This window comes from Pelobates fuscus, chromosome 11 (genome assembly GCF_036172605.1).
Source record: "Pelobates fuscus isolate aPelFus1 chromosome 11, aPelFus1.pri, whole genome shotgun sequence".
NCBI classification, from domain to species: domain Eukaryota; kingdom Metazoa; phylum Chordata; class Amphibia; order Anura; family Pelobatidae; genus Pelobates; species Pelobates fuscus.
The window spans coordinates 54,633,694-54,650,663 of record NC_086327.1 but is presented as its reverse complement, the minus strand read 5'-3'; positions in this window follow the sequence as shown (position 1 = coordinate 54,650,663).

The window sequence follows — 16,970 nt, the reverse complement described above, 5'->3', positions numbered from 1 at the left end:
TAAAGAGAATAAATAAATCTAAAGAGAAAAAAATGTATATGTATATATATAAAAATAAAACATGAAACAGAAAAGAAAAAAAATAATAAAATAAAAATTTAAATATAAAGGAATAAAATACGATAAAAAATAAAATAAGATGAAAAATAAAAATAAAACTAGACTGAGCTCCTGAATGGATGTGCAGCGAATATGTATAGAACAGGTATCTTAATTAATGTGAATGTGGTTGACTTCTCCCCTATACAATATATGGAGTTTTTTTTAGGGGATACCATCTGGGAGGAAATTGTTTCCCAGACTAATGTATACGCTAGCCAATTTACTGAGACCAATCCAGGTAGCTATACAGTCAGGGAGCATGCTTGGCATCCCACAGATGTCCCTGAACTTAAAAAATTCTGGGCTCTTACAATGCTCATGGGGATAATAAAGAAGCCATCAATCCGCTCTTACTGGAGCACCAACCCAATTTGTTTGACTCCTATATACTCCCAAACAATGCCTAGACCAAGATATGAGCTGCTGCTGAGATACTTACATTTCAACTACAATACCCTCTGTCACCCCAGAGATCATCCCCAATATGATAGGCTCCATAAACTTTGCCCACTGGTAGACCATCTTCAGAACAAATTTACTGAAGTTTATACTCCCCAACAAAATGTATCTATTGATGAATCGTTAATGAAATATAAAGGGAGATTTGGATTCAAACAATACATCCCCTCAAAGCAGGGCCGGATTAACATAGGGGCTGATGGAGCTGCAGCTCCAGGCCCATGGAATATGCCCATTTAAAAAAAAAAAAAAAGAACTGGCACAGCTGGTATTTGAGGTTTCCTGGCCAATACAAATGCGGGTAATTTTCTCAGTATAAACGGACATTACTCTGCAATACCAGCATCGGCCAGTAGGGGTCACTGTGTGTGGAGAAAGGCAGGGATAGGAAGTTACAGCATATCCCTGCCTCTCTCTACTACTCACCGATCCGTGGGGGAGCAGCTACACAGCACAGAGAGTTCAGACAGCAGCTCTACAGCTCAGGTAAGTGAGGGATGGGGTGAAAGGCTGCAGGGAGACATGGGGACACTGAGATACTTGGGGACAGTGGAAAACATGGGGACACTGAGACACTAGGGGACACTGGGAGACCTGGGGTCACTGAGATACTTGGGGACACTGGAAAACATGGGGACACTGAGACACTAGGGGACGCTGTGAGACATGGGGACGCTGTGAGACATGGGGACGCTGTGAGACATAGGGACATTGGGAGAAACTGAGACATTGGGACACGGAGACACTATGGACACAGTGTCCCCATGTCCCCCAGCCAGTGTCCCTAGTGGCTCAGTGTCCCCATGGCTCTCAGTTTCCCCTAGTCTCCCAGTGTCTGTGTTCCCATGTCTCTCAGTGCCCCTAGTGACTCAGAGTCCCTATGTCTCCTAGTGTCCCCATGTCTCCCAGTGTCTGTGTCCCCATGTCTCTCAGTGTCCCCATGTCTTCCAGTTTCCCCTAGTCTCCCAATGTCTGTGTTCCCATGTCTCAATGGCCCTAGTGTCTTAGTTCCCCAAATGTTTTAGTGTCCCCATGTCTCCCAGTGTCTGTGTCCCTTGTGTCTCAGTGTCCCAATTTCTCCCAGTGTCCCCAAATGTCTCAGTGTCCCTAAATGTCTCAGTGTCCACATGTCTCCCAGTGTCCCCATGTCTGTATTCACATGTGCTCCCATGTCTCCCAGTGTCCCCATGTCTCACTGTGTCCCCTAGTATCCTAGTGACATGGGGACACACTGGACATGGGGATACTGGAAGATATGGGGACACTGAGACACTGGGAGACTAGGGGTCTGGGCGACATGGGGACACTGACACTGTGATACATAGGGACACTGAGACACTGGGTGACTTGCGAGACTGGGAGACAGGGAGACACTGGGAGCAATTCCTCTATTCAGCAGAATCAAACTGCTTTACATAATTTTCTCTTATGTCACTCCTTGTGATTTACATCATGTGATGTCACGCATAACTAATTATCCAAATGATTAAGGCTGATATTTTTTTTCCAAGAAAGGTGGCAACCCTTACTACTCTTCACATACTCTTGCTTAAAGGAACACTATAGGGTCAGGAACACAATCATGACCCTATAATGTAAAAACCACCATCGAGCCCCCCTGGCTCCTTCTTGCCTCCCTAAATATAGTAAAATCTCACTTGTATTCTTTAGTTTGCAGCTGCTGGCTCTGCCTCTGAACTGATTCTGTCTGCTGACATCATCAAAAGTGGTGGTCTGAGCAAATTGCAATGCTTCCTCCCTAGGATTGGCTGAGACTGTCAACTAGGCAGATTTGGGGCAGAGCCAGCACAAGTCAAACATAGCCCTGGCCATTTGCATCTCCTCATAAAGATAAATTGGATCAATGCATCTCTATGAGGAGAGTTCAGTGTCTGCATGCAGAGGGTGGAGACACTGAATGGCACTGCTGCACACTAGGCAGTACTGCCCCAGGAAGCACCTCTAGCAGCCATCTAAGGAGTGGCCCGTGGAGTTATTTTCTCTGAAAAGACAGTGTTTACTGCAAAAAGCCTAAAGGGAATAATTTTACTTACCAGAACAAATACAATAAGCTGTAGTTGTTCTGGTGACTATAGTGTCCCTTTTTAGTGAGTGCTAGGGGACAGTCCTTAGAAAGTGTAGAGTAGGCGCATCATTTGATGCATTTTTGTCAAGCTCTGGGTGCTGCCTGCATAGTATGCCCTTAGTTGGACAGCATTCATGCCAGGCTGGCCTTCCAAATCTTTGGGCAGACATGCCCCCTTTTTGGGCATGTTCACCCATTTTGGCAGGTCTGGTCATGTGATTTGTGTCAGTGGCACACCCTTTTACCCTTCCCTTTGGCTTCCTGCTTCACTGGACACTGCCGTTAGGGGTTCTGGATTTACTTGAAAGATGAAAGCATAAATTAGAGAGAGATTAGCCAAGAGTATGTGTTTTCATATAGCTGCATCCTTTGAATTTCCCTCCAACACCATCTCCATCAGATAAATGACGCTTGGGAGGTATGGTTGTTTTAGTGTTTTTGGTCGATAATTAGGTCCCATAATAATTGTCAGCTCCAGGCCCACTGGGCTTTTAATCTGGCCCTGCCTCAAAGCGCTCTAAGTATGGTGTAAAATTCTACAAACTGTGCGAGAGCGGAAGTGGCTATACATTTGCCTTTCGTGTATATGAGGGGAAAGATGGTCAACTGGACCCTCCTGGCTGTCCTGACTCTCTGGGGACAAGCGGGAAACTTGTTTGGGACCTACTGATCCCCTTGTTCAATAAAGGTTACCACCTTTATGTGGACAATTTTTATAGCATTGTCCGTTTGTTTCAAACTCTTTATGGTTTGCAGATACTGGCCTGTGGCACTGTGAGAAGAAATGTCAAGGATTTCCCCAGACCTTTTAGAGGCCAAATTAAAAAAGGTGAATGTAAAGGTCTGTGCAAAGCTAAAGTGCTTTCAATAAAATTTAAGGACAGGAAGGATTCCAACAACGGTGCCAGAGGAGTCCAGACATTTTATTTTTAAGATACCACCAACTGAAAAAAAAAAACAAATCCCCTGAAATGTTATAAAACAGGGAAAAGGAAAGCAGCAAATTTTAGTTAGTCAGTTTCCTTCCCCCAAGTCTCAAGTTAGATTCTTTTTGCAGGAGTTAGTTTAGAGAATGCTGTTAAAGGTGCATTTGATACCTGCACATTTGGTTAAAAAAGTTTTATGGCGGGGGCGTGGCTTGGATGCCGAGGCTAATGGCGGTGTAAACCGGGAGCTCTCCACAGGCTCAGCACATATCCTCGCCTGACAAGCACTCCAGACCGCCGAAATGGGAAAGACTCACCGGACATCACAGGCCAGCCAGCCCTCCAGCACCCCGAAGGGGGCACAACATTCCGCCATGAGGCAATTTCTTGTGCCGCCGGCCGAACTGACGACCCAGGCCTCCAATGACTCTGAGGCCTCGGGCCTCTCCCGCCCGCCATCACCACATGTCGACCAACTAGGGGGAACCAGCACCCACCACCCCCAGCCAGAATGGATCGAGATGATCCGGAATCTGCCCACCAAGGCTGACTTGAAGGAGGCTAACACCGCCCTCCATAAGTCCCTCTCAGAGGAACTGCGCACCATGCGGGAAGACATCCAGGGCACCCAACAGAAGGTAGCCCAATTGGAAGCCGACTGCGACCACATGGCAGCGGCGCAGGCCGCAAATACCTGCACACTCCAACAACAGGGAGCCCAACTCCGACAAATGGCGCAGCACATGGAGGACCTCGATAACCGCGGGCGGAGGCAAAACATACGGATAAGAGGTATGCCAGAGGAACTTGATCAAGCCGCCCCGATCAGGGACACGCTGTCTGAATTATTTAACAAACTCCTTGGCCGGCTGGCAACTACCCACATAGAATTTATTAGGGCACATAGAGCCCTCAGACCGAAAGGACCCCCAGATGCCCCCCCTAGAGACATCATTTGCTGCCTTGCCCACTTCCAGACCAAAGAAGACATCCTGCGCAGAGCCAGGGACGCCAAACAGGTGATCACTAATGGGGTAGAGGTACAACTGTACCCAGACTTGTCGCCAGCGACACTTGCTTACCGGAGAGCGATGCGCCCTCTCACACGAGCACTGCAGGCTAACAAAGTCAGATACAGATGGAACTTCCCCACGGGGCTGCAAGTAACCACTCAGAACGGACCTTTCACGGTGAAAAGTGAGGGGGACATGGAAGACCTTCTAAAGGAACTACACCTCACGCCGATTCAAATGGCCTGGCCCGACCCGCTGAACTTCTACTCCTTTCCACAGGGACCGAACCCTTCAGCCCCCATACAACAGCAACGAGTGAGGAGACCCCGACAACAAGCCACAAGGCCATCGGGCGCAACACGCTAACGACTCCAAGCGGCTGTTACCTGAGGCTGGACATTGTGAAATACTTGGCCTAACACTACACGGCCCTCCTGCACTCCCCCAGTCATGTGCTTCCCAGAGACACTACCCGAAAAGACCACCGTATGGAACCAAAGAAGTGCTGCGGACTTACAACACAACTTGACCCCCCTGACGGGCCACGCCACCACACCAGCAGACCCCCCCGAGTACTGGGGTGGACTGGGACTAGCACCGGCGGAGCCGGCATACTGGACTGATGAGAGCCCTTGCTCACAAGTACACCAGGGTCGAAAGGGAGGGGGAGGGGGAGACCTGGCTCCCTGGCTGGGGCCCGCTGCCGCCACCCACCCGACCAGCAACGACCCTCGGCGAGCGGCCCGGGGAGGGTGGAGCCGGCGGGACACACCTGGGGAGGGGGATCCGGGGAGACCCGGAGCTACAGGGAACTAGGGGTAACCAGAGCGCAGACACAACACCGAAAAAGGGACAGCAATGACCCAGCACTACCAACACACACAGAGGGGTGACGATAACGGGGGAGACCTCAGGATCACACACTATACACGCCCCGGAGCCCAGACTGAGAGACCAGCTCATCGACAGACAGGGAACACACAACATGCACAACCCGCTGACACAGAGGCCGAGAAGGGGACCTACACAGAACAGAGGGAGACGTGGAGGCGTGGGTGGGGGAGGCGCGGGAGGGATCCGGGATAATGCAACAGGTAATAGGCCTCTACAGGCTAACTTCACAACAGCCACAGCTAGTTAACCAAACCACTGTTATTGATTTGATAGATTCTTTGTCTAATGTACGAAATGTTACTGTTTTACTGATGTTTCCGATGTTATTGCTAACTACCAATGGCTTTACTCCCATACAGGCCACGAGGCCACACTACCTCAGGCGAGGATTACGACACCAAACACATACAAGACGCGCATTGGAGCCACAGGGGACCGACACGGGTCTGTGACGGCAACAGGTGACTAAGGAGAGATCCGACAGTTACGGACCGGACACGGACGTAGACCGCTAGGTGAGCCTAGACCTCCTTTCACTACCCCACGGGACGGGGCGTCAACTCAAGGTGAGCAGCCCGCATGGGTCACAGGTGGAACCGTGCGTCGCAACTCCCCGACGCCCACACCCAGACGCCACCTCACGGTGACGAGACCTAAATACCTCCCCCACCCACAATACGCCCCTCTCCACCCCACTCCTCCATCCCCCCCATCCTGGGGTGAAAGTTTAGGATCCACATCAGTCAGTGTGGTTTAATATAAGAACAGTGACTGAGTCACACCACACAAAAACAAAAGTTTTAGACTTTAGAAAAACAGACTTTTCTAAAATTAGAATATGTGTAAAGGAGTCATTATCAGACTGGAGCAATTTAAATGGAGTCCAAAAGAAATGGGATTATTTAAAAATTGCACTACTGAAGGCAACAGAAAATTGCATTAGGCTTGTCAGTAAAAGCAAAAAATTCAAGAAACCACTGTGGTACTCCGCAGATGTGGCCAAAATAGTAAAAAACAAAAAGTTAGCATTTAGTAATTATAAAAAAAAACAGAGTGAGGAAGACAGAATGACCTATAAGATTAGGCAGAAAGAGGCTAAGCAAGTTATAAGAGCTTCCAAATCACACACAGAAGAGAAAATAGCACAGTCAGTAAAAAAGGGGGACAAAACTTTTTTTAGATACATAAATGAGAAAAGAAAAGTAAAACAAGGATTAGTTAGATTAAAAACAAAAGAAGGAAGGTATGAAGAAGAGGATAAAAGTCTAGCTGACTGCCTCAATGAATATTTTTGTTCAGTATTTACAGATGAAAATGAAGGAAAGGGACCTCAGTTAAGAAAAAGGATAAATGAGTCATTTATTACACGTGAGTTTACAGAGGAAGAGGTTCTATTTCAACTGTCAAAAGTAAAGACAAATAAGTCAATGGGACCTGATGGAATACACCCAAAGCTATTAAAAGAGCTTAGTGGGGTACTAGCAAAACCATTAACAGATTTATTTAACCAATCATTGATAACAGGAGTAGTCCCAGAAGATTGGAAGTTAGCGAATGTTGTGCCCATTCACAAGAAAGGTAATAGGGAGGAGTCGGGCAACTATAGGCCAGTAAGCCTTACTTCAGTAGTGGGGAAAGTGATGGAAACCATGTTAAAAGATAGGATTGTTGAACATCTAAAAACACATGGATTTCAAGATCAGAGACAACATGGGTTTACTTCAGGGAGATCATGCCAAACTAATCTTATTGATTTTTTTGATTGGGTAACTAAAATTATAGATCAGGGTGGTGCAGTAGACATTGCTTACCTAGATTTCAGTAAGGCTTTTGACACTGTTGCACATAGAAGGCTTATCAATAAACTACAATCTTTGAGTTTGGATTCCAATATTGTTGAATGGGTAAGGCAGTGGCTGAGTGACAGGCAACAGAGGGTTGTAGTCAATGGAGTATATTCGAAGCTTGGGCTTGTCACCAGTGGGGTACCTCAGGGATCTGTACTTGGACCCATTCTCTTTAATATTTTTATTAGTGATATTGCAGAAGGTCTTGATGGTAAGGTGTGTCTTTTTGCGGATGATACTAAGATATGTAACAGGGTTGATGTTCCAGGAGGGACAAGCCAAATGGAAAATGATTTAGGTAAACTAGAAAAATGGTCAGAGTTGTGGCAACTGACATTTAATGTGGATAAGTGCAAGATAATGCATCTTGGACGTAAAAACCCAAGGCAGAGTACAGAATATTTGATAGAGTCCTAACCTCAACATCTGAGGAAAGGGATTTAGGGGTGATTATTTCTGATGACTTAAAGGTAGGCAGCCAATGTAATAGAGCAGCAGGAAATGCTAGCAGAATGCTTGGTTGTATAGGGAGAGGTATTAGCAGTAGAAAGAGGGAAGTGCTCATGCCATTGTACAGAACACTGGTGAGACCTCACTTGGAGTACTGTACACAGTACTGGAGACCCTATCTTCAGAAGGATATTGATACCTTAGAGAGAGTTCAAAGAAGGGCTACTAAACTGGTTCATGGATTGCAGTATAAAACTTACCAGGAAAGGTTAATGGATCTTAACATGTATAGCTTGGAGGAAAGACGAGACAGGGGGGATATGATAGAAACATTTAAATACATAAAGGGAATCAACACAGTAAAGGAGGAGACTATATTTAAAAGAAGAAAAACTACCACAACAAGAGGACATAGTCTTAAATTAGAGGGACAAAAGTTTAAATATAATATTCGGAAGTATTACTTTACTGAGAGGGTAGTGGATGCATGGAATAGCCTTCCAGCTGAAGTGGTAGAGGTTAACACCGTAAAGGAGTTTAAGCATGCGTGGGATAGGCATAAGGCTATCCTAACTATAAGATAAGGCCAGGGACTAATGAAAGTATTTAGAAAACTGGGCAGACTAGATGGGCCGAATGGTTCTTATCTGCCGTCACATTCTATGTTTCTATGTTTCTATCCTACGCTCCTCCACCACTGACAGAGGGGTCCCACCAGGCCAGACATGGCATTGACCCCCGCCCATCTCACCATCATGACCATTAACGCCAGGGGACTCAACAAGCCCGAAAAACGGACTGGGGCCCTGAGGGACTTCCACGCCCACAGGGCCTCGGTGGTCATGATCCAAGAGACACACTTCAGGAAAGGCGACAGACCGAAACTGACGAACCACCACTACCCATACGGATACTTTAGTGACTTTCATGGGGGCAAATCTAGAGGGACCGCCATCCTAATAAACAAACGAGTGCCGTTCCAGGAGGGGGGGGTGCCTCACCGATGAAGAGGGTTCCTTTTCCTCAAGGGCAAGATAGCTGGGCAACCCTACACGTTTGCAACCATATACGCCCCCAATAGAAGACAATGCCGCTTCCTCCTCCAGACGCTATGCAAACTCCACATGTTCGCTGAGGGGACGCTGGTGCTAGGGGGGGACTTTAACATAACACTAGACCCAGCCTGGGACTGCTCCTCCGGCACGTCCCGCACCCCGCCGCAACAGCTGCACTCCCTCAAGTCACTCCTACGGAAATACCGGCTGATAGACTGCTGGAGAGCTCATCATCCAGACGAAAAAGACTTCACATACTTTTCCCACCCACACCAAACATACACCAGAATAGACCACTTCTACACCACACAACACGCACTCCCCCTAGTAGAAGACGCAACGATCGGCGTGGCGATGTGGTCGGACCACGCACCTGTTACCCTCCGCTTAAAATCCCCGCTCTACCGACCCACCATTACTAAATGGAGACTCAACGAGTATCTCCTGACCAGAACAGACCTCACGAACCACATCGGGAAAAAACTCAGACTACTTTCTAGACAACCCCCCAGCACTGACGACCCCGACGATTAGATGGGAAGCCCACAAATACGCGATACGGGGACACTTTATACAACAGGGAGCCCTGCTCAAGAAACACTCTGAGGCCCGCCTGACCCAGATCCTGACGGACATCCAACACGAGGAAGACCTTAACAAACACGCGCCACACAACACTCACCAAACGAGACTCCTACAGCTAAGGCGCGAGTTAACCTCGCTGCTCCACTCTAAGTTCCATAGAGACGCGATAAGACACAAAGCATTCTTCTCCATACACGGGAACAAGAGCGGAAAACTTCTAGCCAACATGCTTGCTAAAAAGAGACAGCTCACATACATTGACAGAATCAGAGACAAAAGCGGCAAACTCCACCACCTCCCGACCAATATACTAACCGCAATACGGACATACTACGCGACCTATATTCCCTACCGCAACCACACACAGAGACGGCGAAAGCACGACTGCAGGACAAAATACGCACATACCTCAACGCACGCGCGTCCCCGACTATAGACGGCGACACGGCATCGCTGCTGGACGAACCAATAACACTAGAAGAGCTGACACAGGCGATAAAACAAACTAAACCAGGCAAGAGCCCGGGCCCTGACGGCCTCCCGCTAAAATATTACAAGACCTTCGCGGACAGCTTATACCCACCACTAGTGGACTCATTTAACGCGGTGAGAGAGGGCCAACCCATCCCCAAGCAAGCCCTGACAGCCCATATCACTATAATCCCCAAGGAGGGCAAAGATGGGGAACACTGCGGGAGTTACAGACCAATCTCCCTCATCAATTGCGATGTTAAACTCCTTGCAAAGATCCTGGCGACGCGGCTGCAGTCGCACATCCCCAGACTGGTCCACCCAGACCAGGTGGGGTTTGTGGGGGGCCGCGAAGGTAGGGACAACACCACCCGAGCACTCACTCTCATGCACGGCAGGGGGGCGGGAACCGGGGGCCTTCTCCTGCTGTCCACAGACACAGAGAAGGCCTTCGACAGAGTCGGTTGGACGTATCTTTTCGACACCCTGACACATGCGGGCCTGGGAACGCACATGATGCGATGGATAACTGCCCTATACCACACGCCAACGGCACACGTCCTTGTCAACGGTGCGTTGACCCCCGAACTCACAATACACAATGGCACCAGACAGGGCTGCCCCTTATCCCCCTTGTTGTTCGTCCTAGCCCTAGAACCATTCTTGACACACGTCAGGCGCAATACTGACATCACAGGCATCACGACAGGCGACGTCCACCATAAAGTGGCCGCCTTCGCAGACGACCTGCTATTCTTCGTCACCAACCCAGAAATAACCCTGCCCAACATCCAACAGGCCTTTAAAGAATTTGGAGAGATCTCTAACCTAAAAATAAACTATGCTAAATCCCATATCCTGAACGTCAGTGTTCCCAACAGACGCGCCAACCCCCTACGCCAGAGCTTCCCGTTCCAATGGGCAGACCAAAAGATTAGGTACCTGGGAACCTGGCTGACCAAGGACAGCAAAGACCTCTTCCAAGCCAACTTCGCCACCACACTCACTACCTTTCAAAAAGACATGAGAGATTGGGCGCACCCGCACATATCATGGCTCGGGAGGGTCCAAGTCATTAAGATGAATTTCCTCCCACGCCTACTATACTTATTCCAAACCATCCCCATTAAACTCCCCGGGGCGTTTTTTGCCACACTAAAAACAGCCATGATCACATACATCTGGGACGGTAGACGTCCCAGGATGAAAGCCACCACTCTAATGAAACCCACGGACATGGGGGACCTAGCACTGCCGGACTTCCGCTCATACCACACGGCCACACATCTCCTGAGGGTGATGGAATGGACGAAGAGCGGAGTCCATAAACTATGGAAAGTGATGGAAGAATCGGAGGCAAATATGCCACTAGCAGCCATACCCTGGGGCAGGAAGGACCCAGACACCCGAGTCATGTCCCCATACACTAGATTCACCCTGGACATATGGCGCAAAGCGGCGAAAACACATAACTTAGCGCCCTCCCCCTCCCCCCTGACACCACTGATACACAACGCAGACTTCAAGCCGGGCCTCGACCCAAAAGCATTTCAGAACATCCTCCAGACACCGATACCGAGACTACACCACATCACCACCAACGGCAAATGCACACCACTAGAAGACATGCTAGGGGGCGGGACACCCACTTTCATACAAAGCTTCAAACACGCACAACTTTCCACCTTCATACACACCCTACCGCAGGCAACCGCACTCACCAGAAACCGAACAACATTTGAGACACTATGCAATAACCCAGACCCACTACCGCACGGAGTCTCCCTCATATACACACTGCTACAGACAGAGACACCTACTGCTAAACCTCTATTCATGGGGAAATGGGAAGCGGCACTGAACACAACGTTCACAGACGCAGAGTGGGAGCAGATATGCTACCTCACCCACCACTGCTCGACACACAGCAAGACCCAAGAGACGGCATTTAAAATCCTGACGAACTGGTACCGCACCGCACCCCACACCTCCTCCACAACATGGACCCAGAACACACTAGCCTCTGCTGGAGGTGCGAGAGGGAAACAGGAACTGCACTACATATTTGGTGGGACTGCGAAGTAATTAGACCGTACTGGGAGGGCATACACGACATACTAAAGACGTTCTCGGACGCGCCCCCTCCCCTGGAACCGGCAGCAATGCTCCTCCACCACACCACAGTACCTAGATCCAGATACAAGAAATCCATGACGGTTAGGATACTAAACGTAGCTAAACAGATACTCCCCCTATACTGGAAACAAAAGACTGCACCCCCGTTAAAGGAATGGTTCGCCCAGATGGAAGAACTCAGGGCAATAGAAAACCTGATCATGTCAGCTACAGACAAACCCCAGACTTACGCGGAGACCTGGACACTGTGGCTCCTCGAAACCGCCAAAGACGCCTTCCTAGAGAAGCTCAAGGACAGGGACATGACCGAACCCCGACCCCCCCTCCCCAATACTGCCTAGAACAAACGCGACACGAGACTGGTACCCACGACTAAACCACCCTGGAGCTCCAATGCGCACCTCCAACCTACCACCACTAAGGAACGAATACTATACGCTATTCCTTCATACCGCACATACTCACCACATTAAATATCTAGACACATGTTAACACATTTATCGCAGCGGACGAGCACAACAACTAGATACGACACACATAGCCAACAGAGCCCGAACGGGAGTGAGACCCACAACCAGGTACTGCAGCACTCCTCCCCAGGGGGCGAAAGACACTGTGAGGTACAAACACACAGCAGGGACGCAACTAACCCACTTGCATCGAATAGGACATACACAATGCTACATACCCATGTATCACACAGGACCTGCGAGTCCGACATTAATGTGGGCCTGCGAGCCCAACTACGCATGCAAATAATTGTCTCCAACAAAAGGCATAACGCTCATTATGTTCTCACACAAACGCCTAAGAAACTGCATGTACCTGTCAACTCACCCGTGAGGGCCTGCGTGCCCGATGACTCCTTTCATCGCAAAGTAAATCTGATTGCATGTTCTGCTAAAAACAGAGACCTGCGAGTCTCAAAAACTTGAACAAGAAAACCAAAATAAAAATTGTATTTACAAAAAAAAAAAAGTTTTATGGCAGTAACATATAACTGGCTGGCCAAAACCAGATGACGTGTGCATAAAAGGCAGAATTCAAAAATTACCACCATGCACGTTTTCTGAAATTTGTTTAGCACAATGGTTGGGGGAAGGATGTGGAAACACCCCATAAACAATACCCTGGAATTAGTGATGTCGCGAACACAAATTTTTCGGTTCGCGAACGGGAACTTCCGCAAACGTTCGCGAACCGGGCGAACCGCCATTGACTTCAATGGGCAGGCGAATTTTAAAACCCACAGGGACTCTTTCTGGCCACAAAAGTTATGGAAAAGTTGTTTCAAGGGGACTAACACCTGGACTGTGGCATGCCAGAGGGGGATCCATGGCAAAACTCCCATGGAAAACTACACAGTTGATGCAGAGTCTGATTTTAATCCATAAAGGGCAGAAATCACCTAACATTCCTAAATCACAATGGATATGGATTGACACCTGACATATGACATATTGACACATTGACATATGGATTGACACCTATCCTAAGTATCCCTGATACACACTGACACAGAGCAGAATAGGGACTGTTCCCCTTACATAGGGTCACTTGGCAGATATGGATTGACACATATCCTAAGGATCCCTGATACACACTGACACAGAGCAGAATAGGGACTGTTCCTCCTACATAGGGTCACTTGGCAGATATGGATTGACACCTATCCTAAGGATCCCTGATACACACTGACACAGAGCAGAATAGAGACTGTTCCCCCTACATAGGGTCACTTGGCAGATATGGATTGACACCTGTCCTCAGAGACCATGATACACACTGACACAGAGCAGAATAGAGACTGTTCCCCCTACATAGGGTCACTTGGCAGATATTGATTGACGCCTGTCCTCAGAGACCATGATACACACTGACACAGAGCAGAATAGAGACTGTTCCCCCTACATAGGGTCACTTGGCAGATATGGATTGACACCTGTCCTCAGAGACCATGATACACACTGACACAGAGCAGAATAGGGACTGTTCCCCCTACATGGGGTCACTTGGCAGATATGGATTTACACCTACCCTAAGGATCCCTGATACACACTGACACAGAGCAGAATAGAGACTGTTCCCCCTACATAGGGTAACTTGGCAGATATGGATTGACACCTGTCCTCAGAGACCATGATACACACTGACACAGAGCAGAATAGAGACTGTTCCCCCTACATAGGGTCACTTGGCAGATATGGATTGACACCTGTCCTCAGAGACCATGATACACACTGACACGGAGCAGAATAGAGACTGTTCCCCCTACATAGGGTCACTTGGCAGATATGGATTGACACCTGTCCTCAGAGACCATGATACACACTGACACAGAGCAGAATAGAGACTGTTCCCCCTACATAGGGTCACTTGGCAGATATGGATTGACACCTGTCCTCAGAGACCATGATACACACTGACACAGAGCAGAATAGAGACTGTTCCCCCTATTTAGGGTCACTTGGCAGTTATGGATTGACACCTATCCTAATGATCCCTGATACACACTGACAGAGCAGAATAGGGACTGTTCCCCCTACATAGGGTCACTTGGCAGATATGGATTGACACCTGTCCTCAGAGACCTAATTGTGTAATAACGGTAATACTATTACCTATTATATAATATTGGCAGGGGCAAGGAAATTCCCTCTAAATAGATGGGTATAGGCAGAGAGTATAGAGACCGGAGTGATAAAGTGTCAATAAGGTGATATAAAGTTAGATGTATCACAGACACACAGCCACCCTTTCTCTTAGCTAGTTTCCAGAAATGCTGGATAGGTAGAAGGGATATAAAGACCCAGAGAGGTCTAAGAAGAATCCTCTAAACTAGCCCTAATCTCCTTAAACACCTTCAAGGGTGTTCTAAGCTATGCTGGCTAGGAATAACAGTGTGCAAGACAAAGAGTGGGTCTAAGTGCCCATAGTGCAGTAGTGTCCTTAGTGAAGTGAAAAAGAGAATAACGAGCTGGCGCCCAATAGAATAACGAGCTGGCGCCCTATCAGGGGACGTGTATATGGCATCGATTTTAGGAACCGGGAGATGAAAAAAGATGCTTGGTCGGTCCTCCTACTTCAAATTTGGGGCACTGCGCATGCAATCTAATGTGCCAGCAGATAGGAGTGGTGTGTTAAGTAGTACTATTCCTATCAGTTTAATCCCTGTTATGTGCCTTTTTTTGGTTTGGTTTTTGAAGCCATAGTGCAGCACCAGAGGGCCGAAAAATTAGGCATGTACACATGCCTGAAAGATTAGGTATTGTTGCAGCCGCTGCTGTAGCAGCGGCCATAAAAATTGATGTTTGTTTCCAGGCAGAAAGTGCCCTAAAACATTGCGGCTTGAACCCTAGTTGGTGGCGGATAAGTCACGCAAGTCAACCGGCATTCAGAGCTAAAATACAGCAGCGTGTGGTCCATTTTTAGCCCAATGCAGCTCATCTCATCAGGCCTTTTTTAGTCGAATGTATCGCCCAGTGTCAGTCCCTTCGGGATCCATCCCTCATTCATCTTAATAAAGGTGAGGTAATCTAGACTTTTTTGACCTAGGCGACTTCTCTTCTCAGTGACAATACCTCCTGCTGCACTGAAGGTCCTTTCTGACAGGACACTTGAAGCGGGGCAGGCCAGAAGTTCTATCGCAAATTGGGATAGCTCAGGCCACAGGTCAAGCCTGCACACCCAGTAGTCAAGGGGTTCATCGCTCCTCAGAGTGTCGATATCTGCAGTTAAGGCGAGGTAGTCTGCTACCTGTCGGTCGAGTCGTTCTCTGAGGGTAGATCCCGAAGGGCTGTGGCGATGCGTAGGACTTAAAAAGCTCTGCATGTCCTCCATCAACAACACGTCTGTAAAGTGTCCTGTCCTTGCCGGCGTGGTCGTGGGAGGAGGAGGATGACTTTCACCTCTTCCCCTGTTAGATTCCCGTTGTGCTGTGACATCACCCTTATATGCTGTGTAAAGCATACTTTTTAATTTATATTGCAAATGCTGCATCCTTTCCGACTTGTTGTAATTCGGTAACATTTCCGCCACTTTCTGATTATTCCGGGGGTCTAGTAGCGTGGACACCCAGTACAGGTCGTTCTCCTTCAGCCTTTTTATACGAGGGTTCCTCAACAGGCACGACAGCATGAAAGACCCCATTTGCACAAGGTTGGGTGCCGAGCTACTCATTTCCCGTTCCTCCTCCTCACTGATGTCAATGAAGGTATGTTCTTCCCCCCAGCCACGTACAACACCACGGGTACAAGATAGGTGACAACGAGCACCCTGGGATGCCTGTTGTGGTTGGGCTTCCTCCTCCTCCTCAAAGCCACATTCCTCCTCTGACTCCTCTTCCTCACAATCCTCTTCCAGCGTTGCCGCAGGTCTAGCAAGCGATGCTGATAAGGCTGTTTCTGGTGGTGATGGTGACCACAACTCTTGCTCTTCCTCTTCACGCTCATCTACGGTCTGATCCAGCACTCTTCGCAGGGCACGCTCCAGGAAGAAAACAAATGGTATGATGTCACTGATGGTGCCTTCGGTGCGACTGACTAGGTTTGTCACCTCCTCAAAAGGACGCGTGAGCCTACAGGCATTGCGCATGAGCGTCAAGTAACGTGGCAAAAAAAATCCCAGCTCCCCAGAGGCTGTTCTAGCACCCCGGTCATACAAATATTCATTAACGGCTTTTTCTTGTTGGAGCAGGCGGTCGAACATTAGGAGTGTTGAATTCCAACGTGTCGGGCTGTCGCAAATCAAGCGCCTCACTGGCATGTTGTTTCGCCACTGGATATCGGCAAAGTGAGCCATGGCCGTGTAGGAACGCCTGAAATGGCCACATACCTTCCTGGCCTGCTTCAGGACGTCCTGTAAGCCTGTGTACTTATGCACAAAGCGTTGTACGATTAGATTACACACATGTGCCATGCACGGCACATGTGTCAACTTGCCCAACT